Source organism: Sapajus apella, unplaced genomic scaffold (assembly GCF_009761245.1).
Source record: "Sapajus apella isolate SASKATOON/1434 unplaced genomic scaffold, GSC_monkey_1.0 scaffold59, whole genome shotgun sequence".
Taxonomy (NCBI): domain Eukaryota; kingdom Metazoa; phylum Chordata; class Mammalia; order Primates; family Cebidae; genus Sapajus; species Sapajus apella.
In genome coordinates, this window is record NW_022436999.1 from 2,922,699 (window position 1) to 2,948,544 (window position 25,846).

The following is a 25,846-nucleotide window of genomic DNA, read 5'->3' on the forward strand; positions in this document are numbered from 1 at the left end:
TGAGGTTAAGGGTGCCCCACCTGCTCCCTCCACCGCATTCCCTCACCTGTGCCTCCAGAAGATAAAATGCAATCTTTACCTCCTTTAGGGCTAAAAATGAAACTGACAATTTTTTAAAGATTCCACAAGAATATTAAAGGTCTGGCTTTAAATAATTGCACCTAGATATTCATATAGATTGTAAATAGAAATACATGTAATTTTAACAAAATAGATTCTACTCTCCACGATATCTTAATATCTGCTCTATTCACTACATTATTAATATATCTATTGTCAATGCATTTACTTCTGCAGTATTTTTTCAGTGGTTTTTTGTTATTCAGTGACATGTATGTGATCAATTGCCTATACTTGGACATCTGAATTGTTTCCTGATTCACTCAGTAGGAGAACAATTATGTGATAAACATCCTTGTAAATTACATTTATTTACCCTGGAAATTTTTCCTAGATGTGATTCTCCTAAGTTCTGCTCACCTTTGAAAATAATTTATTTGTGAGAAAAAAATCTTTTGTTTGCTTTTTGCTTTTAATTTTATTTTAAGTTCTGGGGTACATCTGCAGGATGTGCAGTTTTGTTACATAGGTAAACATGTGCCATGGCGGTTTGCTGCACCTATCAACCCATTACTTAGATATTAAGCCTGGCGTGCATTAGCTATTTTTTCTTATGCTCTCCCCTATGCTGCCTTCTCCAAACAGGCCCCAGTGTATGTTATTCCTTCCGTTGTGTCCAAGTGTCCTCATTGTTCAGCTCTGACTTATAAGTGAGAACATGCAGTGTTTGGTTTTCTGTTCCTGCATTAGTTTGCTGAGGATAACGGCTTCCAACTTCCTCCATGTTCCTGCAAAGGACATGATCTTGTTCCTTTTGATGGTTGCATCATATTCCATGGTGTATATGTACCACATTCTCTTTATCTAGTCTATCATTGATGGGCATTTGGGTTGATTCCATGTCTTTGCTGTTGTGAATAGTGCTGCAGTGACCATACACGTGCATGCGTCTTTATAATAGAATGATTTATATTCCTTTGAGTATATACCCAATAATAGGATTGCTATGTCAAATGGAGGAAAAAAACTTAAAATATCCTAAATCAAATCTTCTCTTTATTTCTGTTAGACCCTAATTGACACAGAAGCTACTATTTATCAATATCTACTATGTGTCCTGTACTTTACATTCTTTACTTAAATCACCCAACAGCCTTTTTGTGATTAGTATTATTTTCATTTAGGAAATGAGGGCCAAAAAAGCAAAGTAATATGCCCAAGGTGACATATAGTAGCAGAACTAAAATTTGAATTCTTTGGCTGCACTTCTAAGTTCAGGCACTTTCCTTAACATCATATTCCAGAGGTGATTTCATGATTCAATTTTTGTTTACATCCAATAACATTTTAGATGCTGTGAGAAAGATGACCATTTAAAACTGTCAGTGAATGAATTTACAAAACGAATAACCACCCACCAACAAAAATTTATGGAAATCAAAATGTTTGGTTATTGGGTAAGTGAAATCAAGAAGCATTTCCAATTTGTACCATCTGCTTTGAGATGGATACATGGTCAAGCTAAACTACATGCTCTTCCCCAGCACTTGTTCAAAGCTCTTTGAGAGGTCTCTCTATTCATTAATTTAAATCTTTTCTGTTAGTTACTATAAAAAACATAAGTACGAATTTCAATCTGTTTTAGACTTAACAACAAAGAACACAGTTAAAAGTCTGTCCTGTCACCTATACTCAAGGCATTGTGGAATGTTGACTCGGGTTGGTTCTGCTTTGCCCACTCTCTGATGTAAATCTGTCCATCTTCTAGAAAGGTCAGTTTCCACCAATAGAAGCACAAATTCATCTTGTTAGCCCAACAGATCAACTCTTGGAATTGAATTTGTTCGTATTTGTAGTTTGCAGGTACTATAATATTGAGGCTGCCCTTCAGAAAAGTTGGGCCTTTCACTCATTGACCACCAATGGCCTGTGTCCATTAGGACAGATTTACCTGCAAGAAAGAGTGTCTTAAACCATAAGAATTTCTTTCTTTTTTTCTTTTTTCCTTAGGAAAGTTTCCTGAAGTAGGCAGTTCCAGAGCTGAGTGGCAACTCACAAATGTGATCAGGAGTCTAGACACTTTCCATCCTTCAACTCCAGCATCATTAGCAGACTGCTTCTCATCTTCATGCTCATCATCTCACTGTCACAAGCAGGCCGCCACAGCTTTAAGCACTAGGGCTTCATGCTAGCTACGTTCAAAGATGAGAAAAATGGGGGCAAAGGAAAAATACCTTTCTTGTTCATCAGGAAGGAAAAATTTCCCAGATTTTCTCCTGTCCCCATGGTGGAAATTGAATCGTATGGCCATCTCTAACTGTAAGATAGGCCAAAAAGTGAGTAGCTGGCAAAGAGGCTTCAGAGTCCTATGACTGGCTTAGACCAGTTACAATTTGTATTTTTTCAGCCCTTTAATTTCTCCCTTTTGTGTGCCTTTTTTGGATCTTCACTCTTACTGCAGTCAAGGCAAAAGAAAGGGGAAAAGGCTGTTATATAGCTAACAGTCCCTGCCACTCATGTGATGTGGTATCTCTTATCATCCTCTGTGCTCTGATAAGCAAGAAAGGGCAGTAAAGTTACCTATATGCTGTGATTAGGTCTGGTCAAGAAGTGGATTATGTCTCTGTGTGGTTCCTGCATTAGCCTTGGCCGAAGAATGAAAAAGATAACAAAGACACCAAAAAATGAAGGAATGTGACGATTAAAATCTTCTATAGGCTGGCTCATTACAAAGACCAATAAGAATTTCAGCTAGGCCAAAAATAAGGCGGCAACTGAAGCTGTGGTTCTAAGTCAAGCAGAGAATAGTAAATCTCTGATAGTATTTTAGTTGAAGACAGCTCCCCTTACCTCTTAAGACTAAGAATCAGCCAAGCCCCCTGATCAGAAAGGCCAGCTTATTAGGGCAAAAGTCAGGATGTGTGTGCCATGATGGGCAGTTTTAAATGCTTTGAATGCTGGTGTGTGTGTGTTCCTCAGCATGTGCTATGCGCTGAAACAAGTCTGACTGACAGCTGTATACCAAATATAATAATTTGCTCTAAAAACCAGTCCTGGGGTCTGAGTCTCCCCTATCTACTTTGGATGAGGTCTTAACAATTTGAGGAGGGGAACCAGGAACCTGCCAAGGTTGTAACATGATGACATTTACCCCAAAAAACAATCACATGGAGCATAATTTTGGCTTTTGCCAATCCCAGCCTCTTCCTGCACTATTTTCTTTGGTGCCTCTAGAGCCTAGAGGCCAGTCTGTGAAATTAAAAGGCGGTGCCCATGGGAAAGTGATTACTATATAATGCTAAATTTAAAATTAGAATACCAAATTGTAGCTACCAAATGACATCAGATATATCCACATATATGTGTGTAATTATATAAAATTAGAAAGCTTAATAATAGTTATCTCCAGGTGGTGGTGTTTGGATGATTATTCTTTATACTTTCCTGCATGTCTAATTTGCCAACAATAAATATGCACTGCTTTCATAATCAGGTAAAATCACTGGGTTTTTTTCTTCTTTTTTAAATCAGTGTCATGGAAGCTGCTGTCACAACAGGTGGTCTATGTACCATCTTGGGAAGGAGCATATCTTTCAAAAGCTGTTTTCTTTTCATCAAGTAGTGCATTTCTCACTGCTGAAAGGAAGATTAATAAACAGATCAACACCAGAAGTTCTGTGATGATTTCCTAGGGGAAAGACTGCCCAGGGTGCTGGAGGCCTGACCTGTTTGGCCTGCTGCTGCTCCTGGCTCTCCAGGGAATTTAACAGATTAATCATTGTGCTCCATTAGAGACTTTGCCATTTTTAGCTCTGTTGCCTTCTAAACTGTGGGCAAACATGCAGCAGGCTGAGTACCTTGCAGGTAGGTAACCAAGGCCTCATGAAGGGTAGTAGCTTTCCATTAAAAAGAGGGCTACCTAAATAAAGAATGATGTCATATTTTAGGTAGAAAGTATTCAAAGAAGATGAAATCAAGCTAAAAACCTCGGGGATTATAGGCTATCTGGCTTCACCAGCAGCCAGAGGTGCAGGTCTTCCCACATCATCTCTCCCCACTCTCTCTATCATTCACTAGGTTCTATTCAAGACAGCTTCTTCTTGCTCCTCAGAAACAATGGCTGCTCATCTGCCCTCCAAATCTGCACATGGCTCATTCCTTTATTTCACTTAAATCTACACATGTCTCATTCCTTCATTTCACTTAAATCTGCACATGGCTCATTCCTTCTTTTCGTTTCCAGCTCTCTTAGCTGACTTTGAGGAGTTCAAGACTTCAGTGGAGAAAGTAACTGCACATGTGGTGGAAATAGCAAGAGAACTAGAATTAGAAATGAAGCCTGAAGATGTGACTGAATTGCTACAACCTCATGATCAAACTTGAATGGATGAAGAGTTGCTTTTTATGGAGGAGCAAAGAAAGTGGTTTCTTGAGATGGAATCAACTCCTGGTGAAGATGCTATCAACATTGTTGAGATGTCAACAAAGGATTTGGAATGTTACATCAACTTCTTTGGTAAAGCAGTGGCACAGTTTGAGAGGATTGACTTCAATTTTGAAGAAAGTTTTCCTGTGGTTAAAATATCTCACTTCCTCTCTTCTCTCTTGGTATATGTATTATATATATATATATACATATATGATATATTTGATGTATTATAATATTATATATACTACATATAATATAAATTCAACACATTTTTGTTTTGCAAAGCAAATTCTATCAAACGGTATTGCATACTACAAGGGATCTTTCATGAGAAGGAGAGTTAATTGACGTGGCAAACTTTATTGTTGTCTTATTTTCAGAAATTGCCACAGCTGCCCCAACCTTCAGCAGCCACCACTGTGATCAGTAAGCAGCCATAAACATTGAGTCGAGACCCTCCACCAGCAAAAAGATCACACCTTGCTGAAGGTTCAGGTGATTGTTAGCATTTCTAGCACTAAAGTATTTTTAATTAAGATATGTACTTTTTAAAAGACATAATGCTATTTTATACTTAATAGTCTATAGTAGGATGTACACATACCTTTTACATGCACTGGGAAACAAAAAAGTTTGTGCAACTCTCTTTGTTCTAATCACTGTTGTGATCTTGAATTAAATCTGTAATATCTCTGAGGTTGCCTGCGTAATTGGCTTTCAAAAAGAAAATTCTGTAATCAATGAAAGAATGAACAAATCATCCCCCAGCCCACATCTCATTTATGAAGGGGATTTTGTAGCAGCTTTACCACCCCTTACCAAGGTAGGAACTTTAAGGCCGGTGTTGGATATACACTTACTTTTTATTTCCCTCTCTCATCACCATGATGCATCATCACTACTGAAAAATATGTCTCTCTCCTTAAACTCACTTTCTTTTGTTTTTGTCTAGTTTATTTCTTTCATCCTTTCCTCTGGGGAATTCCTTCAGAGCCCCAGCCTTTTTTTGAGTGTCTCCTTTGTGTTCTTCATCGTGACACAAACCTGTTCTTTCTGATCTGGACCTAGCCTCTGAACCTCAGAGACTGTTACTAGTATCCAAGGGCAGTGATGGAGGAAGACCTCACTGGCATCCTCATGGCTGCAGAAAATTCTGTGGAGTTTTATTCCTCCCCAACATTTAACTTGGCACTGTGACACTATTTTCTCCTCTTGAAAAATGGAATAGGCAGTTCTGCATTGAAACCTCTTACCAATTGGAATGCATTTTTTTTTTAGCAAATAAAGACTACCAGAGACTGCAAGACTTTTCTTCAGAAAGGAGTGTGCAATGGAAGAAACAAATCTGAGCTGGAAGTCAGGGTCAGGGGTCTGGTCCCAACACTCCACTAACCATGTGCTCTTAAGTAAATTGCTTAATCGTTTATGAGCCTTCGTTTCCTTATCTGTCAAATGAAAGAATATCTACCTTTGAGGGTTACTGTTAGTTTCTAAGGAGATATCTATGAGCATAATTAAAAATTGTAAAATGCTATGTAAATGTTGAATGATTATTATATATTTTGTAAGTCAAATTATACAAGATCAGGAAGCGGTTTACCTCCATTTTAGAACAGTGAAGAGATTTGTCATTCTATTCTTGGTTATTATGTTTCCTATTTATCCAGGTTTCTATCTCAGTTTGACTCTCATACCCTCTCTCCACCCTCTCAGTGCACCATGATCCCGAGGGCATTCAAAGGGTTAGAAGATCTTTGTTCGCCTTCTGTGGGAGAGAGCAGTTCTCTTGAAGAGGAGCTCCTGAATTTTATGCCTTTGAAGTCCCTCTTCCGGCTGTGTTCTTCTAACCCAGGTGGGCCTCCCTAAATTAAATGTCTATGGGATACTTCAGAAAGATGGAAAGTGCTGCCCCTGTAGCCTGTTTCTGCCAAGAGTGGATATATGATGATTGTCAATGGAATAAGAATGCCATGCCTTCAGTATTACAGCATCCTCTTTGCCTTCTCTCCCTAGATTCTGACATACATTTGCTTTTCCAGTCATAGGTTAAACTTGCCATTTAGTGACCTTCTTAAAACATATAGGCATCCTCATCTAACATCCAGTAGCACATCTTTTTACTTCTTATGTAATTCTGACGCATGTTTAGGAAGGTTTTATTGCTAGACTGTGAGCCACTTCAGAGAAAGTATTTCCATGGTAGAACATATAGGCCTTGTTTACTGATTGGACAAAGGATGAGGGAGAAAGAGAAGTCCAGCATGACGTCCAGGTGTCTGGCTTGAGAAACTAGAAAGATGGCAGCCCTGACTTGGGAAATATGAGAGGAAACATGTCTGGAGGGCATGGATCCCTGATGAACCTGGGGAGCTGGCATGATATTCGAAGGAGAAATGTCAGAGGCAGCTGGAGATATGTGTGGGAAGCTCAGGAGGGAAGGCTGACTGGAGATACAGATTTGAGAACTGTCAGCATCTAGATGATTGTTGAAGCCGTGGGAACAGGTGAGAATACCCAGGGAGTATGTAAAGTGAGGAGAGAAGGCCAAGGGCAGAACTCTGGAGAACATAGGTACAAAAAATATGGACAGAAAGAGGGGAGCCCACAAAGATGTCTAAAAGAGTTGGATAGAGAAAAAATTAGAGCTAAGAGAAATTATTGGCCAATCTCTGCTATGAATGTAGATACAGAAATCCTTTACAATTTGCTAGCTAACCAAATTAAGTAATACACTTAAAAGGATAATGTGACACAACCAACATGACTTTATTCTGGGAATGTAAAGCTGATTAGTCATTAAAAAATTAATTAATTATAATTTATCACTTTAAAAGATTAAGTAGATATTTCATACAATTTCTCAATAGATGCAAAGAAAGCATTTGATGAAGTTCTGTTCATCAAAAGACACAATAAAAGGAATGAAAAGGAAAGCAAAAAGGCTTATGACTAAAATAAGAGAAACCTTGAGAAATTAGGAAGAGAAGGGAAATTCCTTAATTTAATAATTTCTACAAAAAAAATCATATTTAACGGGAAAATATTGAAAGCATTTCCGTTGAGATCAAGAAAGAAACAGAGATTCTCGCTATGTCCACTGCTATTTATTGATGTATTTGTGATCCTAGTCATTGCAAAAATAAAAGATTTGTAAGGAAGAAATGTGCAAGCACAGTTATGCATGAGGAAAGAAATCCCAAACAATCTACAAACTTTTAGAATTAAAGTAAGTTTAACAATGTTGCTGTATACAAAATCAGTTTACAAAAATTTAATTTTTAATCATAAAAAACAATTTTACATAAAATTTGGTTTAATTAGAACAAAAAGAAAATAATACCATTTATGTGGCATTACAGAACCCAAATGCCAAGGAATAAATCTAAAGAAACACAGTTGTCTCTCAATAAATATGGGGGATGAGTTCCAGGAACCCCTGCATATACACAAATCCAGGGATACTCAAGTCCCACAGTTGGCCCTGTGGAACATGCATATATGAAAAGTTGTCCTTCAGTATAGGCAGGTCTCACATCCTGCAAATACTGCATTTTTAAAATCTGCTTTAGGTTGAACAAATATATACATATAAGTGGGTCATCGAAATTCAAAGCCCTGATCTTCAAGGGTCTACTGTGTGCAAGACCTGTGCATTGAAAATTTTAAGACATCACTGGGAGAAATTAAAGATCTAAATAATAAATATTCCATGATCACAGGTCAGAAGACTCAATATTGTAAAGATGTCAAGTCTCTTCAGTTTGATCTATAAATTCAGTGCGATCTTAATTAGCTTCTCAGCAGGCATTTTGGTGAAAACGGACAAGCTGATTCTAAAATTTATGTGTAATTGCAAAGGGCCAAAAATAACCAAGATACTCATGAAGAAGAACAAAGCAAAAACACTCATTCTACCTGATACTAAGATTTCTTATAAGCTACATTAATTAAGACAGTGTGATGTAGATACAAGATGAGAAAGTAAAACAGTAAAACAGAGTAGAAGGTCCATAAATAGACCCATATATACACAAAACTTGATTCATAGGAAAGGCGATATTGCAGGTAAAATGATCTCTCCAATAAAATCTACTGGGTCATTTATATATTCATATGAAATAAATAAAATTCCACCCCTACTTTATATTAAATACAAAAATTCAATCCCAGGAGAATTGCAGATCCAAAATTTAAAGTTAGAAAGTAAAAGTTCTAGAAACTAACACAGAAAAATATCTTCATAACCTTGATTAGGCAAAGGAACAGAAACCAGAAAGCACTTATGATAAAAAAGAAAAACATGATAAATAGACTACATTAAAAGTAACACTTCTGTTCTTCAAAAGACACAATACAGGGATGAAAAGGCAGCCACCAACTGGGAGAAGATATTTGCAATGTATGTGATGATAGAAGACTCATCCAGAATATGTGAAGAATCTTCACAAATCATTAAGAAAAAGATCTCATGGAAAAATAAGTCATGAAATTGAGCAAATACTTAACAAAAAATGGGATCCAAAAGCCAATACACGTATGAAAAATGCTTCCACTTCAGTAGTCAGTAGGAAATGGAAATTTGGTAGGCAGTTTTCCTCTGACAGTGCTAAGGAGGCTGAGAGGTCTGAACTGGGTGGAGTTCACCATAGCCCAGCAAAGCAGCTGTGGCCAGACTGCTTCTCTAGATTCCTCCTCACTGGGCAGGGCATCTCTGAAGGAAAGGTAACAGCCCCAGTCAGGGGCTTACAGACAAAACCCTCATCTCCCTGTGACAGAGCACCTGGGGAAAGGAGTGGAGAGAGCACCTAATCCCGACAAGAGGGATTCTTCTAGCACGGCACACCAACTCTACTAAGTGGGTCGCTGGCCCCTGTGCCTCCTGCCTGGGAGAGACCTCCCAACAGGGGTCAACAAGCACCTCATACAGGAGAGCTCTTGTGGGCATCAGGCTGGTGCTCCTCTGGGATGAAGCTTCCAGAAGAAAGAGCAGGCAGCAATCTTTGCTGTTCCGCAGCCTCTACTGGTGATACGCAGGTGAACAGGGTGTGGAGTGGAACTCCAGCAAACTGCCGCAGACCTGCAGAAGAGGAGCCTGACTGTTAGAAGAAAAACTAACAAACAGAAAGCAATAACATCAACATCAACAAAAAGGAACTCCACACACAGAAACCCCATCCAAAGGTCATCAGCCTCAAAGATCAAAGGTAGATAAGTCCATGAAGATGAGGAAAAACCAGTGCAAAATGCTGAAAATTCCAAACACCAGAATGCTTCTTCTTCTCCAAATGATCACAACTTTTCTCCAGAAAGGGAACGAAGCTGGATGGAGAATGAGACTGACGAAGTGACAGAAGTAGGCTTCAGAAGGTCGGTAATAAAACTGCTCTGAGTTAAAGGAGGATGTTCTAGCCCAATGCAAGGAAGCTAAGAACCTTGCTAAAAGGTTACAGGAATTGCTAACTAGAATAACCAGTTTAGGTAGGAACATAAATGATCTGATTGAGCTGAAAAACACAGCATAAGAACTTCATGAAGTATACACAAGTGTCAACAGCCGAACTGATCAAGCAGAAGAAACGATATCAGAGATTGAAGATCAACTTACTGAAATAAAGCATGAAGACAAGATTAGAGAGAAAAGAATGAAAAGGAATGAACAAAGTCTCCAAGAAATATGGGCCTATGTGAAAAGACCAAACCTACAATTGATTGGTATGCCTGAAAATGATGGGGAGAATGGAACCAAGTTGGTAAACACACTTCAGTATACTATCCAGGAGAACTTCCCCAGCCTAGCAAGACAGGCCAACATTCAAATTCAGGAAATACAGAGACCATCACTAACATACTCCTTGAGAAGAGCAACCCCAAGACACACAATTGTCAGATTCTACGAGGTTGAAACCGAAGGAAAAAATGTTAAGGTCAGCCAGAGAGAAAGATCAGGTTACCTGCAAAAGGAAGCCCATCAAACTAACAGTGAATCTCTCTGCAGAAACCCTACAAGCCAGAAGAGAGTGAGGGCCAATATTCAACATTCTTTAAAAAAAATAATTTTGAACCCAGAATTTCACATCGAGCAAAACTAAGCTTCATAAGCAAAGGAGAAATAAAATCCTTTACAGACAAGCAAATACTGATGGGTTTTTTCACCACCAGGCCTGCCTTACAAGAGCTCCTGAAGGAAGCACTAAATATAGAAAGAAAAAACTGGTACCAGCCACTGCAAAACACATCAAAATATAAAGACTAATGATACTAAGAAGAAACTGCATCAACTAATGTGCAAAGTAACCAGCTAGCATCATGATGACAGGATCAAATTCATACATAACTATAGTAACCTTAAATGTAAATGGGCTAAATGCTGCAGTGAAAAGACACAGACTGGTAAGTTGGTTAAAGAGTCAAGTCCCAGTGGTGTGCTGTATTCAGGAGACTCATCTCATGTGCAAAGACACACATAGGCTCAAAATAAAGAGATGGAGAAATATTTACCAAGTAAATGGAAAGCGAGAGAAAAAAAGGCAGGGGCTATAATCCTGGTCTCTGATAAAACAGACTTTAAACCAACAAAGATCAAAAGAGAACAATAAGGGCATTGCATAATGGTGAAGTAATCAATGCAACAAAAAGAGCTAACTATTCTAAATATATATGTACCCAATACAGGAGCACCTAGATTTATAAAACAAGTTCTTAGAGACCTAAAAAGTGACTTAGACTCCCACACACAATAATAGTGGGAGACTTTAACACTCCACTGTCAATATTAGATCAACAAGATCAACAATATCAATTAGCAATGATATTCAGGCCTTGAACTCAGCTCTGGACCAAGTGGACCTAATAGACATCTACAGAACTCTCCACCCCAAATCAACCAGCATATACATTCTTCTCAGCACCACATAGCACTTATTCTAAAACTGACCACATAATTAGAAGTAAACACTCCTCAGCAAATGCAAAAGAACAAAATCATAACAGTCTCTCAGACCACAGTGCAATCAAATTAGAACTCTGGATTAAGAAATTCACTCAAAACCACACAACTACATAGAAACTGAACAATGTACTCCTGAATGACTACTGAAATAAAGAAGTTCTTTGAAACCAGTGAGAACAGAGAGACAACATAGCAGAATCTCTGGGACACAGCTAAAGCAGTGTTAAGAGGGAAATTTATAGCATGAAATACCCACATCAGAAAGCTGGAAAGATCTAAAATTGACACCCTAACATCACAATTTGAATAACTAGAGAAGAAAACCAAACAAATTCAAAAGTAGCAGAAGACAAGAAATAACTAAGATCAGAGCAGAACTAAAGGAGATGCAGAACTGAAGGAGATACAGACATGGAAAACCCTTCAAAAAATCAATGAATCCAGAAGCTGTTTTTTTTTTTTTTTTTGAAAAGATTAACAAATAGATCACTAACTAGAATAATAAAGAACAAAAGAGAGAAGAATCAAATAGAGATGCGATAAAAAATGAAGGGGTATCACCACTGATCCCACAGAAATACAAACTACCATCAAAGAATACCATAAGTACCTAGATGCAAATAAACTGGAAAATCTAGAACAAATGGATAAGTTCCTGGACACATACACCCACCCAAGACTAAACCAGGAAGAAGTCGAATCCTTTGCTAGACCAATAACAAGTTCTGAAATTGAGGCAGTAATTAATAGCCTGCCAGCCAAAAAAAGCCCAGTATCAGATGGATTCACAGCTGAATTCTACCAGAGGTACAAAGAGGAGCTGGTACCATTCCTTCTGAAACTATTCCAAACAATAGAAAAAGAGGGACTCCTCCCTAACTCATTTTATGAGGCCAGCATCATCTTGATACCAAAACCTGGCAGAGACACAACTAAAAAAGAAAACTTCAGGCCAATATCCCTGATAAACATAAATGTGAAAATTATCAATAGAATACTGGCAAACTGAATCCAGCAACACATCAAAAAGTGTATCCACCATGATCAGGTCGGCTCCATTCCTGGGATGCAAGGCTGGTTCAACATATGCAAATCAATAAATGGAATCCATCACATAAACAGAACCAATGACAAAAACCACATGATTACTTCAATAGATGCAGAAAAGGCCTTTTGATAAAAGTCACCATCCCCTCATACTAAAAACTCTCAATAAACTAGGTATTAACGGAATGTATATCAAAATAGTAAGAGCTATTTATGACAGACCTGTAGCCAATATCATATTAAATGTGCAAAAGTTGGTAGCATTCCCTTTGAAAACCAGCACAAGAAAAGGATGCCCTCTCTCAAAACTCCTGTTCAACATAGTATTGGAATTTCTGGCCAAGGCAATCAGGCAAGAGAAAGAAATAAAGGGTATTCATATAGGAAGAAAAGTAAAATTGTCTCTGTTTACAGATGACATGATTGTATATTTAGAAAACCCCATCATCTCAACCCAAAAATTCCTTAAGCTGGTATGCAACTTCAGCGAAGTCTCAGGATACAAAATCAAGGTGCAAAAATCACAAGCATTTCTAAACACCAATAATATACAAGCAGAGAGCCAAATCACGAGTGAACTCTCAATCAAAATTGCTACAAAGAGAATAAAATACCCAGGAATAAAACTTACAAGGGACGTGAAGGATCTCTTCAAGGAGAACTACAAATCACTGCTCAAAGAAATATGAGAGGACACAAACAAATGGAAGAACATTCCATACTCATGGATAAGAAGAATCAATATTGTGAAAATGGCCATAATGCCCAAAGCAATTTATAATTTCAATGCTTTTCCCATTAAGCTACCACTGACTTTCTTCTCAGAATTAGAAGAAACTACTTTAAATTTAATATGGAACAAAAAAAGAGCCCGTAAAGGCAAGACAATTCTAAGCAAAAAGAACAAAGCTGGAGGCATCACGCTACTTAACTTCATACTATAATACACTACAAGGCTACGGTAACAAAAATAGCATGGTACTGGCACCAAAACAGATATATAACCAGTGGAATAGAATAGTGTCCTCAGAAATAACACCACACATCTATAACCATTTGATATTCAACAAACCTGACAAAAACAAGCAATGGGGAAAGGATTCCCTATTTAATAAATGGTGCCAGGAAAACTGGCTAGTCATATGCAGAAAACTGAAAATGGACCCCTTCCTTACACCTTATACAAAAATTAACTCAAGATGGATTAAAGACTTAGATGTAAAACCCAAAACTATGAAAACCCTAGAAGAAAACCTAGGCAATATCATTCAGGACATAAGCATGGGCAAAGGCTTCATGACTAAAACACCAAAAGCAATGACAACAAAAGCCAAAATTGACAAATGGGATCTAATCAAATGAAAGAGCTTCTGCATAGGAAAAGAAAATATAATCAGAGTGAACAGGCAACCTAGAGAATGGGAGAACATTTTTGCAATCAGTCCATCTGACAAAGATCTAATATCCAGAATCTGTAAGGAACTTAAACAAATTTACAAGGAAAAAACAAATAACCTCATCAAGATGTGGGCAAAGTATATGAACAGACACTTCTCAAAAGAAGACATTTATGTGGCCAACAAACATATGAAAAAAAGTGCATCATCACTGGTCATTAGAGAAATGCAAATCAAAATCACAATGAGATACCATCTGATGTCAGTTAGAATGGCAATTATTAAAAAGTCAGGAAATGACGGATGTTGGTGAGGCTGTGGAGACATAGGAACACTTTTACACCGTTGGTAGAAGAGTAAATTAGTTCAACCATTGTGGAAGACAATGTGGCGATTCCTCAAGGATCTAGAACCAGAAATACCATTTGGCCCAGTAATCCCATTACTGAGAATATATCCAAAGGAATATAAATCATTCTACTATACAGACACATGCACACGTATGTTTACTGCAGCACTATTTACAATAGCAAAGACTTGGAATTGCCTATCAATGATGGACTTGGTAAAGAAAATGTGGCACATATACACCATGGAATACTATTCAGCCATGATAAAGGATAAGTTCATGTCCTTTGCAGGGACATGGATGAAGCTGTAAACCATCATCTTCAGCAAACTAACACAGGAACAGAAAACCAAACACCGCATGTTCTCACTCATAAGTGGGAGTTGAACAATGAGGACACATGGACACAGGGAGGAGGACATCACACACTAGGGCCTGTTGGGGGTTGGGGGCCAGGGGAGGGAGAGCATTAGGACAAATACCCAATGCATGTGGGGCTTAAAACCTAGATGATAGGTTGATAGGTGCAGCAAACCACCATGGCACACGTATACCTATGAAGCAAACTGGCACCTTCTGCCTATGTATCCCAGAACCTAAAGTAAAATTTTAAAAAAATGCAAATTAAAACCACAAATTAAAGTTAAATTTATATCCACCAGAATGGCTAACTTTAAGTAGTCTGACAATACTAAGTACTGAGAAGAATATGATCATACAGTCTTGGAGAGGGAGAGTGTATGCAAATGTTCACAGCAGCATTATTCAAAAAATAAAAAAAAAATTTTAAATATCAAGAGCAGAATGAAAAGTGGAGTTGCATATTTATTCAAAGGAAACTATACAGCAATGAAAAATTACAAATCGCTGCTACACACAACAATATGGATGAACATCACCAAAATTATGTTGAGCTAAGAATCCCAAAATAGTACTTTCCATCTGCTTCTGTTTACATAGAGTTCAAAGTCACATAAGATTAATGTATGGTTTTAGAAATCAGGAGAGCCATTCCCTCTGGAGAAGAGGGGCAAGCACGAGTGGGAGAGGCACAAGGGGGAGCTCCTGGGGTACTTGTATTGCTTATTGTTCTGGATGATGATTAAATAAAATATATTCACATTGTGAAAATTCTTTGAGCTATAGTTATGACTTGTGCACATTTTTGTATGTATAACCTACTGCAATAAACTTTATTAAAGAAAAAAAGAAAAGATAATTAAGTGACAAATTTTTGAAATACAAGTTATAATGAGATTAAGCATAATATAACCCATACAGAAGAATTATGTCTCACTAAATACCCTATTATCAGACAGGACTTACTAAACTTCCATCTTCCCTACAGAGCTGTTCCAGAACTTACTCTTAGCTTCGACTTGACTGCTCTTATTTCTTAATTGCTATCAGATTGTATAGTCCAAGGGCTGCAGAATGCTGGCACCTAGGTTGCTGTGAGAAGAGACACCACGCCTAGTGCAGGATGGCCTGCTGCTTGTGAAGTGCTTGAGACCTCGCTTTTGGAGAGGCACTGACTTGTGGAGTTCTGCAGCATAATGGTAAATACTGGGGCCTCACCAAGAAGCCACATGGCCCCTTCCCGCTATTCATCCCATCTGCCCCATCACATGCTGCTCAGCTTCTGGAGAAAGGGTATCCTATGACAAGGACTCACAGAACCAGGGCTACTATGACAAAATACCAAAGACTGAGTGACTTAAATAATGGAAATTATTTTCTCACAGTTCTGGAGGCTAGAACTCCCACGTCAAGGTGTCAGCACATGTGACTTCTCTCTCCTTGGCTTGCAGATGGCTGCCTTCTTGCCATGTCCTCACAAGGTCATCCCTCTGTCTGTCTGTGTCCCAATCTCTTCTTCTTTTTTTTTTCCATTTATTTATTTTATTGCATTTTAGGTTTTGGGGTACATGTGAAGAACATGCAAAATTGTTGCATAGGTACACACATGGCAGTGTGATTTGCTGCCTTTCTCCCCATCACCTACATCTGGCATTTCTCCCCTTGCTATCTCTCCCCAGCCTCCCATCCCCCACCGTCCCTCCCCTATTTCCCCCCAACTGACCCCAGTGTGTAGTGTTCGCCTCCCTGTGTCCATGTGTTCTCATTGTTCAACACCAGCCTATGAGTGAGAACATGCGGTGTTTGATCTTCTGCTTTTCTGTCAGTTTGCTGAGAATGATGGTTTCCAGGTTCATCCATGTCCCTACAAAGGACCCAAACTCATTGTTTTTGATGGCTGCATAATATTCCATGGTGTATATGTACCACATTTTCCCTATCCAGTCTATCGTCGATGGGCATATGGGTTGGTTCCAGGTCTTTGCTATTGTAAACAGTGCTGCAATGAACATTCGTGTGTACGTGTCCTTCTAGCAGAACGATTTGTAATCCTTTGGATATATACCCAGTAATGGGACTGCTGGGTCAAATGGAATTTCTATTTCTTGGTCCTTGAGGAATCGCCACACTGTCTTCCACAATGGTTGAACTAATTTACACTCCCACCAACAGTGCAAAAGTGTTCCAATTTCTCCACATCCTCTCCAGCATCTGTTGTCTCTAGATTTTTTAATGATCGCCATTCTAACTGGCGTGAGATGGTATCTCAATGTTGTTTTGATTTGCATTTCTCTGATGACCAGTGATGATGAGCATTTTTTCATATGTTTGTTGGCCTCATGTATGTCTTCTTTTGTAAAGTGTCTGTTCATATCCTTTGCCCACTTTTGAATGGGCTTGTTAGTTTTTTCTTGTAAATCTGTTTTAGTTCTTTGTAAATTCTGGATATCAGCCCTTTGTCAGATGGGTAAACTGCAAAAATTTTTTCCCATTCTGTTGGTTGCCGATTCACTCTAACGACTGTTTCTTTTGCTGTGCAGAAGCTGTGGAGTTTGCCAATCTCTTCTTATAAGGCTAGTAGTCATATTGGATTATGGTCCACTCTGACGTCACTGTTTTAATTTTATTACCTCTTTAAAGACCCTATCTCAAAACCCAGGCACATTCTGGGTACTAAGGGTTAGAGCTTCAACATACCAATTTTGGGAGACACAATTTAGTCCTTCAAAGAGTCTGTTTAGTTCTTACCAAGCCCTGTGACTAAGCTGAATCCTCTAACTTCTCTGGGCTTATATTTCCTCCCAACTTGAAAATGAGGCTTGTGGCTTTTGCTCCCAATGCTGACAATACGTAGCTTGCTTTCCACCTTTCCTGTGAATGTCTCCTTGGATTCCAGTACAACCAGATATAAATAAACAATGGCAGCTGGGCGCGGTGGCTCACCAGGTCAGGAGATCAAGACCATCCTGGCCAGCATGGTGAAACCCCTGAAAGATACAAAAATTAGCCGGGCGTGGTGGTGTGCACCTGTGGTCCCAGCTACTCAGGAGGCTGAGGCAGGAGAATTGCAGTGAGGCTGAGGCAGGAGAATTGAACTTGGGAGGCGGAGGTTGCAGTCAGCCGAGATGACATCACTGCATTCCAGCCTGGGCGACAGAGTGAGACTCTGTCTCAAAAATAAATAAATACATAAATAAATAATGGCAGAAGTGGAAGTCACAGTGTCATTACATTTAATGTTTTCCATCCCTGTATGCATGTAGTGGGGAGACAAAAAACCAAGCAAGAATTCCCGAGACTTCATAGGCCACATGAAAGTTGGCTGTACAACTTAAGATGGGAGAGAAGCAGGGCTGGGGGAGAAAAGAGTAGTGGAGAAGGAGAATTGATATATTTTTGGGGATTGGTCTGTACCAGAAACTGTAATCTCACTGAATTCTCACAACAATCTCATGAAGTGGATATTACTATCATTATTATTCCCATTTTACTGGTGAGGACACTGAGGCCCAGAATGCAGAGTTGGGCTTTACTGTTTCAGTCTACCTAGAACGCAGAGGAAGCCACGCGAGTCAGCTTTGCTTACAGAGGTGGCTGAGGTGTTTTGGCACCTCTCCCTTCCTTCCCCGAGCACTGCCCTGTCACAGGTGGCAACAGGAAGACAAGGCTCCTGTCTGTTCTTTTTGGTAGTTCTAAAAGAAACGCCTCTATTCTTGTGGTTGTTGGTTCAGTTTTAGTGAATAGGTAATGTTCACTGAAAAGATATCAATAGATATTAAAAAGCAAACAAATAAAATTCTGGCACAAGCAAAACTAATCCATAGGGACAGAAAGCAGATCAATAGTTGCCTGTGGGGAGACCGGATGAGAATATGGGTCCTGAAAGAACTTTTGGGGGAAATGAAAATGTTCTATGTCTTGATTGAGGTTGTTGCTGTATGTGTATGTACTTGTATAAAAACTCATCGAGCTATACACTTAAAACAGGTGAGTTTTTAGCAGTAGTGGTGACGTTGGGATGCCTGTAACTTTATCTCCATTAGAAATGTCAGATATTTTAATATCATCGGTTAGTTTTTGCAGATATCTTGAAGTATTATTCCTGTTCCTCACTACTGGGATGGTGTTGCAGATTCATGTTCCTCACTACTGAGACATTGAGCCTGTGCACTAGAGCTTGCTTTTGATGCCCTAATAAAGCATATATCACAAAAAAGGTGAGCTTTGTTGTATGTAAATTATATCTCAGTAAAGTTGATCTAAAGAGGAAAAAACCACGAGAAATCCACCACCAAGAGATAACCACTAACATTTGGTGTTTTTATGCTGCCAGGACATGCATACTCATCCCTACCCACCCCTTCCCCACACACACACATGCTGCATCACATTGCGTTCTGGTTTTGTTTTGTTTTTCTCTCTCTCTATGATATATTATAAAAACCCTTCCCTGTCAGTACACAGAATGCTACATCGATATTTCTACAGTGGTAGAATACAGCATTATGTCAACAAAATGTGTGTACTTCGCCAATTTGTTGTGTTGGAAGATTAAGATGTTTCCAATTTTTCACTCTTATAAACACCACCATGAGTATCCTTGTAACTAAATATTTGAGCATAGCCTTAATGATTGCCAGAGAACAAATTTCTTCCAGTAAAATTACTGTATCACAGGCATTCACACTTTTAAGGAATTTGATGTATCTTTCAAAATTGCCCTCCCTAAAAACTATACCAATTTATATGCCCTCTAGCCATCTCTTTGTCTGCACTGTAGACCGATCAGCATTGTGACTCTCCATGGGAACAGGTACAAGGTAAGTCCCAGTAATTGACATATCCTGAGATCACACAAATTTAGAAGCTATTGAAATCTTTCAAAGTCAGTGTCCCAGCCCTAACTTTGAATGAAATTCAAGACCCATAAATGTTCAGGGGTCTTAAAGCACTCCTACTGAGCACATCCAGGACTCTGACTCAGGACTCAGCCAGAAACCACCACATGGCTTGCTAAAGGAACACTGAGTCGCAGGACCAGCAAAGACCTCCTGCCATCCCAGGCTTAGAGATTTCCTAGTCTCTACACCCACTTAATCTCTTTGAACCAAGCCTTGCTCCAGAGCAGCCGGGCGGGGGAGCCAGGGATCTCAGGAGTCACACACATTGTTGTGGTGTCAGCACAACTCTGGCTGGTTACACTTTGCTCCAACCCTTGGTTCTGCTGCATGTGGCCTTGGGATGGTTATTTATCCTCTCTAAGGCTCCATTTCCTCAACGGAAAAATGGAGTTGGTAACTGTACCTGGCTTCTAGAGTTTTAGGAGGATGGTATGAGATAACACAGTCAAATTCACTAGCACCACCCCTGGCCCTTAAAAGGTGCTGATAGTTCTAAGTATTATTATCATCTGTTGGTCCCTCACACTCAGCTTCAGGCAGCAGAGACGCCTCAGAGAACAACTTCCTGCCCTTACATTCTGACTTGTCTGCATGATGTCGCTACAAAAGGCCAGCCACCAGGCCCATTTTAGATCTGCCTAATGCCACCGATAAGCTAACGACTTGAAACCCCATTCTTAAGAGGGACCTGCCCACCCTCATGCCTCTAGGACCAAGCCTGACAAATATAGCAGAAATTACAGGCATCTGATTTAAGGCTACGTGTGTACACTCTGCCTGAGCCAAGCCCCAAGCCCTAGTCCGGCTGCTGCATCAAAGGACCAGCTCTCTTCCAGCCTTCCAGGCCCAGAGTAAGCAGCAATTTGGGAGGCAGCCCCCTCTTATTTTTAGCCTTAGAAACCCGAAAAGCCAACATACCAGAGCTCACCCAAGCGTCTCTCACAAGCTGTTGTTTGACTTGGGTTGAGAAAATGACAGGCTGGGTTCTGCACCAAGAAGAGAAGAAAAAAAGAGGGGGAAAAAAGGAGTTTTCTTTTCCCTCCACTGCCAACCTCCATCCCCCTCAACTCCTCCCCTAAGCATGGGTGGACCCTGCCTGGGTAATCGTTCCCTGCTATATTTAAAAACCACAGATGTGTTTGGTGGAGACTTCATTTCGGAATTGCAGGCAGCGTCTCCTGAGGACAAGGGGAAAGCCGGTGCCGCGCGCCCGCCTGCTGCCTGGAGCTCCCAACTCCGCAGAATCCAGGTCAGGACGCGCCGCCGTCTTGATGTGCTGCCGGCTGGGAGGCGGGGGCACCAGGCTCCGACTGGAGCGGGTGGCCGCGGGGCAGGAGTTCGATCTGAATTCGGTCCTCGGGGTCTCTGGATGCGGGTTGCGGGATGCGGGATGCAGGTTGCGGGATGCGGGCTCGACTCCCCGCTGCCCGTCGGGGAGCGTTCTGAGAGTCTCCCCTAGGTGCGCGAGGATAAATATGCGCGGCTTGCCATTCGGTGCGGCGCTCTCTCCCAGCTGATAGGGTGACGTTCCGTTTGGAGGCTTGGAGATTGGCTTTTTGATTTGGCTTCTTGCGGCAGCTTAATGGGCAAAGCTCTGGGCTCGCCCAGAAACCAGCCTCTCCGCGCGTCCCCTCTGCGCGCGGCGAGGCCGAGACGTCTCCCGCGGTGACAGCGTGCAAGGCGGAGACCCGGCGCGCTCCCAGCCCCGGGAAAGCCCAGGCGACGCGACCACAAGCCCGAGCCCGGGTCCCTCGGAGCCGCCAGGGCGCGCCGGGCTGCTCGCCTTCCTGCCCCTCCAGGCAGGGATCCCCCGCTGCCCGCGGCCGGGACTCCGGGCCTCTCCACGGCGTAGATTCCAGCCCCGCTCTGGGTCGGGGTTTCCCTCTTTCTGAAATCGACGCGGAAGGACCCCTCCCCTCCCGGGACCCCTCGCCCTGGCCCCAGGCACCCTCCCTCCCAGACCTTGCGCTCCAGATGCGCTGCCCCGCAGCTCCCTGACAGCTGCGAGCCCACGAACCGGGGCGGGCGGGCGGCGGCGGCGGCGGCGGCGGACTGACATGCCCCGGACACGGCTGCGGCCGGCGGGCAGCCCGCGGGGGCGATGAGCCGCTGCGGCCGGTAAGGCGCCCAGAGGCGGGGGCATCGCGCACCTTCCTCACCCCACTCACTTGCCCACTCCGCTCGGGAGGCCGAGAGGAAACGGTGAGTAATGGGGTGAGCTTCCTGCCCTTCCCCCTTAGCGGGCAGCCAAGATGGGAGGTAGAGGTTGGGGGGCTTGGAGTGCCCCTAAGAGGACCCCTGATTGTGAATAATGGTGTTAAGTTCTTTCTCAAGATCATTCATATGAACCGCCTTCCTGTGGATTTAGTGCCAGAAGAAGTGGGGGGAGGGTGCCCGGAAAGTGTATTGTGTATGCGGTGTTGGGGGGGCAAGTCTGGCAGAGTGGGTGTCTACGGGAGGGTGCTGCCAGATGGGGAGGGGCAGAGAGAGATGCCTGGGCAGATGGGTACAGTCGGATCGTCGGCATGCCCAGCTGGGCGCGGGTGCTGTTTGGGGAGACTGATTGCTGTGTTGTGTGCTGGATGCATGTGGGCACATGTGTGCCGCCTGGGGCCAGGGCGTGTTGTGCTTCTGGGGCTGTAACGGTCCGCCGGGTTTGGGGGCCAGAAGGGAAGCGCGCTAGCCACTCGGCGCGCGCTCGCGTGCACATATGCACGCACGCGCGCACCCCAATCTCGGGACTCCACCGCCGGGTCCGGAGCCGCAGCCCCAGCGCACTGACAGCTGGGGCCGAGGGGCCGGGGGAGAAGGAGGGTTTCTCCAGTCCTGCACTCTCCAGCCCACGGTGATCTGCGCGGTCTGGGGCTAGGTGAAGATAATTTAAATATGTAATTAACCCTCCCCCGATCTCCCAGCACGCACACGCGTACACACATACGCGCGCGTGGAAACACACACACACACACACACACACACAGCCAAAGCCCTCATTCAGAGGCTAGCGCTGCTGCTCCTGCAGGCCCTGACTGACCTGCCCCGAAGACCTAAGCCACTGGGAAAGATGGTGAAAGCAATTTGCTCCGGGGGGAAAAAGCAGCTTTTCATCTTAATTCATTGTGTTTTATTTTTAACCATGTGGTAGTGGTGGTGGGTGGTGGGTTAAATAGAACAAATGCCTTTAATGCAGTACCATAAATTTACCCGCTCATCGCAGCTCTCTCTCCCCCCCCGCCCCGCTTTCTCCTCTTTTCTCTCCTCCTCTCCCTTCTCTCTCTCCCCGCCTTCCCCCCCTCGCCCCTTTCCTGACGATTAAAAAACAAACTCCTCTCCTCCCCTTCTCTCTCTCCTTTCCTGGTGATTAAAAAAAAATAAACCTCTGAACGCGTTCGGTGGTTAAGTCTCCCGGGCAGAAGAACTGAAATTGGTTTCAATTTATCAGAAACGCAGACTGCAGCAGGCGCCGCCAAGCTCCAGGATGGTCAAGAAACACCCGAAGGGGGTGGGGGCAGAGGGAGTTGGGGGGGTGTGGAATGTAGGTACGTGATAGGAACACATCCGGCCTTCTGGTGGGGGACCAAAAGGGAAGCCTCCTCGGCCCCTGGCGACCCGATGACTTGCAGCGGCGTGTGATTAATCTTCCACAGCTGTCGTGCCCCATCCACTTGAGCTGAGCTCTTGTTTACCTCGATTTTCAAATATAGCTGCTGCGCCATGCTCTTCCTGAAATAGGGGGATCAGTTCACCCTTCATGGGCTCTTGGCCTCCTGCGCTTCTTTTTTGCTGGCCTCACTGGCTGGATCCAAGTTTGAGAGGAACCTGCCCCTTCATGCTTTGCAGGCCTCCAAAGGAGGATGGCTGATGGTCAGAGCTTAGGCTAACTAGATGTGGATTGATCACCCAGGCCCTCACTGCAATCTACAATGCCCAGCAGCAGCCCCTGCACACAAGTCCACTTTGTAGCCTCCTTTTTCTTTAAATAAAATGTATATATTGGGTTGAGAAGAAGAAGCAGATAAGGCCTACAGAACTGAACTTGGTTGAAGTGGTTCTTTCTTTAACTTGATGGAAAAGGGAAGGCTATTTGTGCAATTTCCTCCACTTGGAATGCTTTATTTTTCTTCCAACATACCCCTAAAGTACTCTTACTCATGCTTCAGCTCTTTGCTCTGAAGTTAGTGCCTCAAGGAAGCCTTCCATACTCTCTCTGACTAAGCCAGATCCCTGCTTATTATACACCTGTATTAGTCTGTTTTCACACTGCTAATAAAGACATAGCTAAGACTGGGTAATTTATAAAGGAAAGACGTTTATTGGACACACAGTTCCACAGGGCGGGGGAGGCCTCAGGAAACTTACAATTATGGCAGAAGGGGAAGCAGACATGTCCTTCTTCACATGGCGGCAGCAAGGAGAAGTGCCTAACATAAGAGGGGAAAGCCCCTTATAAAACCACCAAATCTTGTGAGAACTCACTATCGCAAGAACAGCAGCATGGGGGTAACCACCCCCATGGTTCGGTTACCTCCCTGGGCCCCTCCCAGGACATGTCGGGATTATGGGGACTACAGTTCAAGATGAGATTTGAGTAGGGACACAGCCAAGCCACTTTGGCTATGGGGTCCATTGGACTCCAAAAGTAAAAGCATTCATTTATTTATTCAGCGGGCCATTCATTCAATAAATATTTAACAGCCACCTACTCTGCCAGGCATATGCTAAGTCCAGAGGCAAATAAAATAGAAAGGACCCTCTGCTCATAAACACTCATAACCTGAACTTATATTTTTGAAGTAATTTAAAGATGCATATGAAATTTACGTATGTGATTGAGTGATGCCAGACACACCTGTAGACAACAGACTCCACAAAGTAAGAAAAGATTGCTGGTGTTTATTCACACTGTGTCCCCAGGGCCTAGTACTGTTCCTGGCATAGGTTAGGCACCAGTAAATGTTGGTTGAATAAGTGGAATTGGAGGAACAATTACATTCTTTCCCTCTCTGTTCTTGCTCTTCCCAGCTCTCCTTTTCACCGCCACCTACGGCTTCCTGGTTGGAAAAGGGAGAATATGGTTATGAAACTGACCCTGTTAAAACTATTCCCATGCCCAGTGCTCCTTCAGGTCTGGGACCCTGAAGCTGATAGGTTGTCATCTTGCCCCAGCCCTGCCCTGTGCCTGTGCAGGGCAGTTCCTCTTGTGTTCTCTAGCCACAGTTACTGGTATTGTTTATGGGCAGTGCTAGTGGGCATGTTCCCCAGCCTGCATGCTTCAGTCATTGCCCACAATCAGGATTTGGGAAATGTGTCACACATCTGGACTTCTTTCCAAACTACTGAGGTTAGATAAAAAGAAAGGAGTAACCCCCTTCATTTAAGCCTGGTTGCTTTGCCTAAGATATTCAAATATGTGATGAGGTTCAGAAAACTATTGGATTCCAAAAGAAAAAGCATTCATTTATTCATTCAGCTAGCCATTTATTCAATAAATATTCAACAGCCACCTACTCTGCCAGGCATGTGCTAAGTACAGAGGCAAATAAAATAGAATGGCCTCTTTCTTCATAAACACACATTTCAGCAAGGATAACCAGCTAGTGGACTGACAATTACTGTATTTCTATCATGATAATGGAAGCATATAGGAGGAGCACCTCTTCCTAGGGGCTTAATGAGGACTTGTAGGGGACAGCTAAGCCCAGAAGGGGAGGATGGGTAGGAGTTCGCTTTGGTGAAAGAAAAAAAGGAGAGTGGAGGGAGAAAGTGCTATGAGTGAAGGGATTAGTATGCAAAGACCTAAAGTGGGTAAGAGTTCTTCCAAATGACTAAAGACAGAGATAAAAATGCAGGGGAATTGAGTCTGGAGAAGGCATAGGAGTCAAACCTTGAAGGGCTTGTACTCCATGCTAAGAACTTCCACTGAGTTTCCAGTGTGGGGTTAGGAAAATTTTGACTACTGATTTGAAGGGTCAGACTGGTATTTTAGATAGTATACTGGAACTGGAACATAAGAGAGAGAGAGGGAGCCAAAGAGAAAGCTGTATAGAAACCCAGGTGTATGGTCCTGGCAGCCTACGAAGGTGAGGGCAGGGATTTCCTCTTTCTGTTTTAATGCACAAAGTGTCACAGGTAGTGACTATTTGGGGCTAGTGTCGCATGGGAGGTAAAGAGAATTTACCAAGACAGTTGTAGGTAAAAAATAAAAAGGCAGATTTATTAGAGAAAGTATGAAAATACATTACAAGGAGGCAACGAGCAGGTCAGCAAGAGAAGAAAGAGCTGATTGCAAGGAGACAAAGGCTTGCTGGGGATTTTATAGGCTAGGGCCTGTGCTGGAGAGAGCTACATGCAGTACTG

The 25,846-nt window shown here is 42.1% G+C and overlaps 1 protein-coding gene and 1 long non-coding RNA gene across 11 annotated transcripts in view; one reads left to right on the top strand and one right to left on the bottom strand.

Annotated features, from left to right (window-relative positions):
• Positions 1-4,744: 4,744 nt before the first annotated feature.
• Positions 4,745-13,707, bottom strand: LOC116528716. Its single transcript, XR_004259160.1, has 3 exons — positions 13,698-13,707; positions 13,293-13,302; positions 4,745-5,033 (listed from the first exon to the last, which is right to left on the bottom strand). It is a non-coding gene; the product is annotated as an uncharacterized LOC116528716 (long non-coding RNA).
• A 6,936-nt stretch (positions 13,708-20,643) lies between these two features.
• The window catches only part of SLC8A3 (solute carrier family 8 member A3), a 147,278-nt gene continuing 142,075 nt past the window's right edge, over positions 20,644-25,846 (top strand). For 2 of the 10 annotated variants that reach the window (XM_032245766.1, XM_032245771.1), the window contains exon 1: positions 20,995-21,694. The gene's annotated coding sequence lies outside the window, so the exon portion shown is untranslated. Of the gene's footprint in view, positions 20,742-20,994; positions 21,707-25,846 lie in introns of those variants that run through there. The other 8 variants (XM_032245761.1, XM_032245769.1, XM_032245765.1 and 5 more) reach the window with 6 other exon arrangements.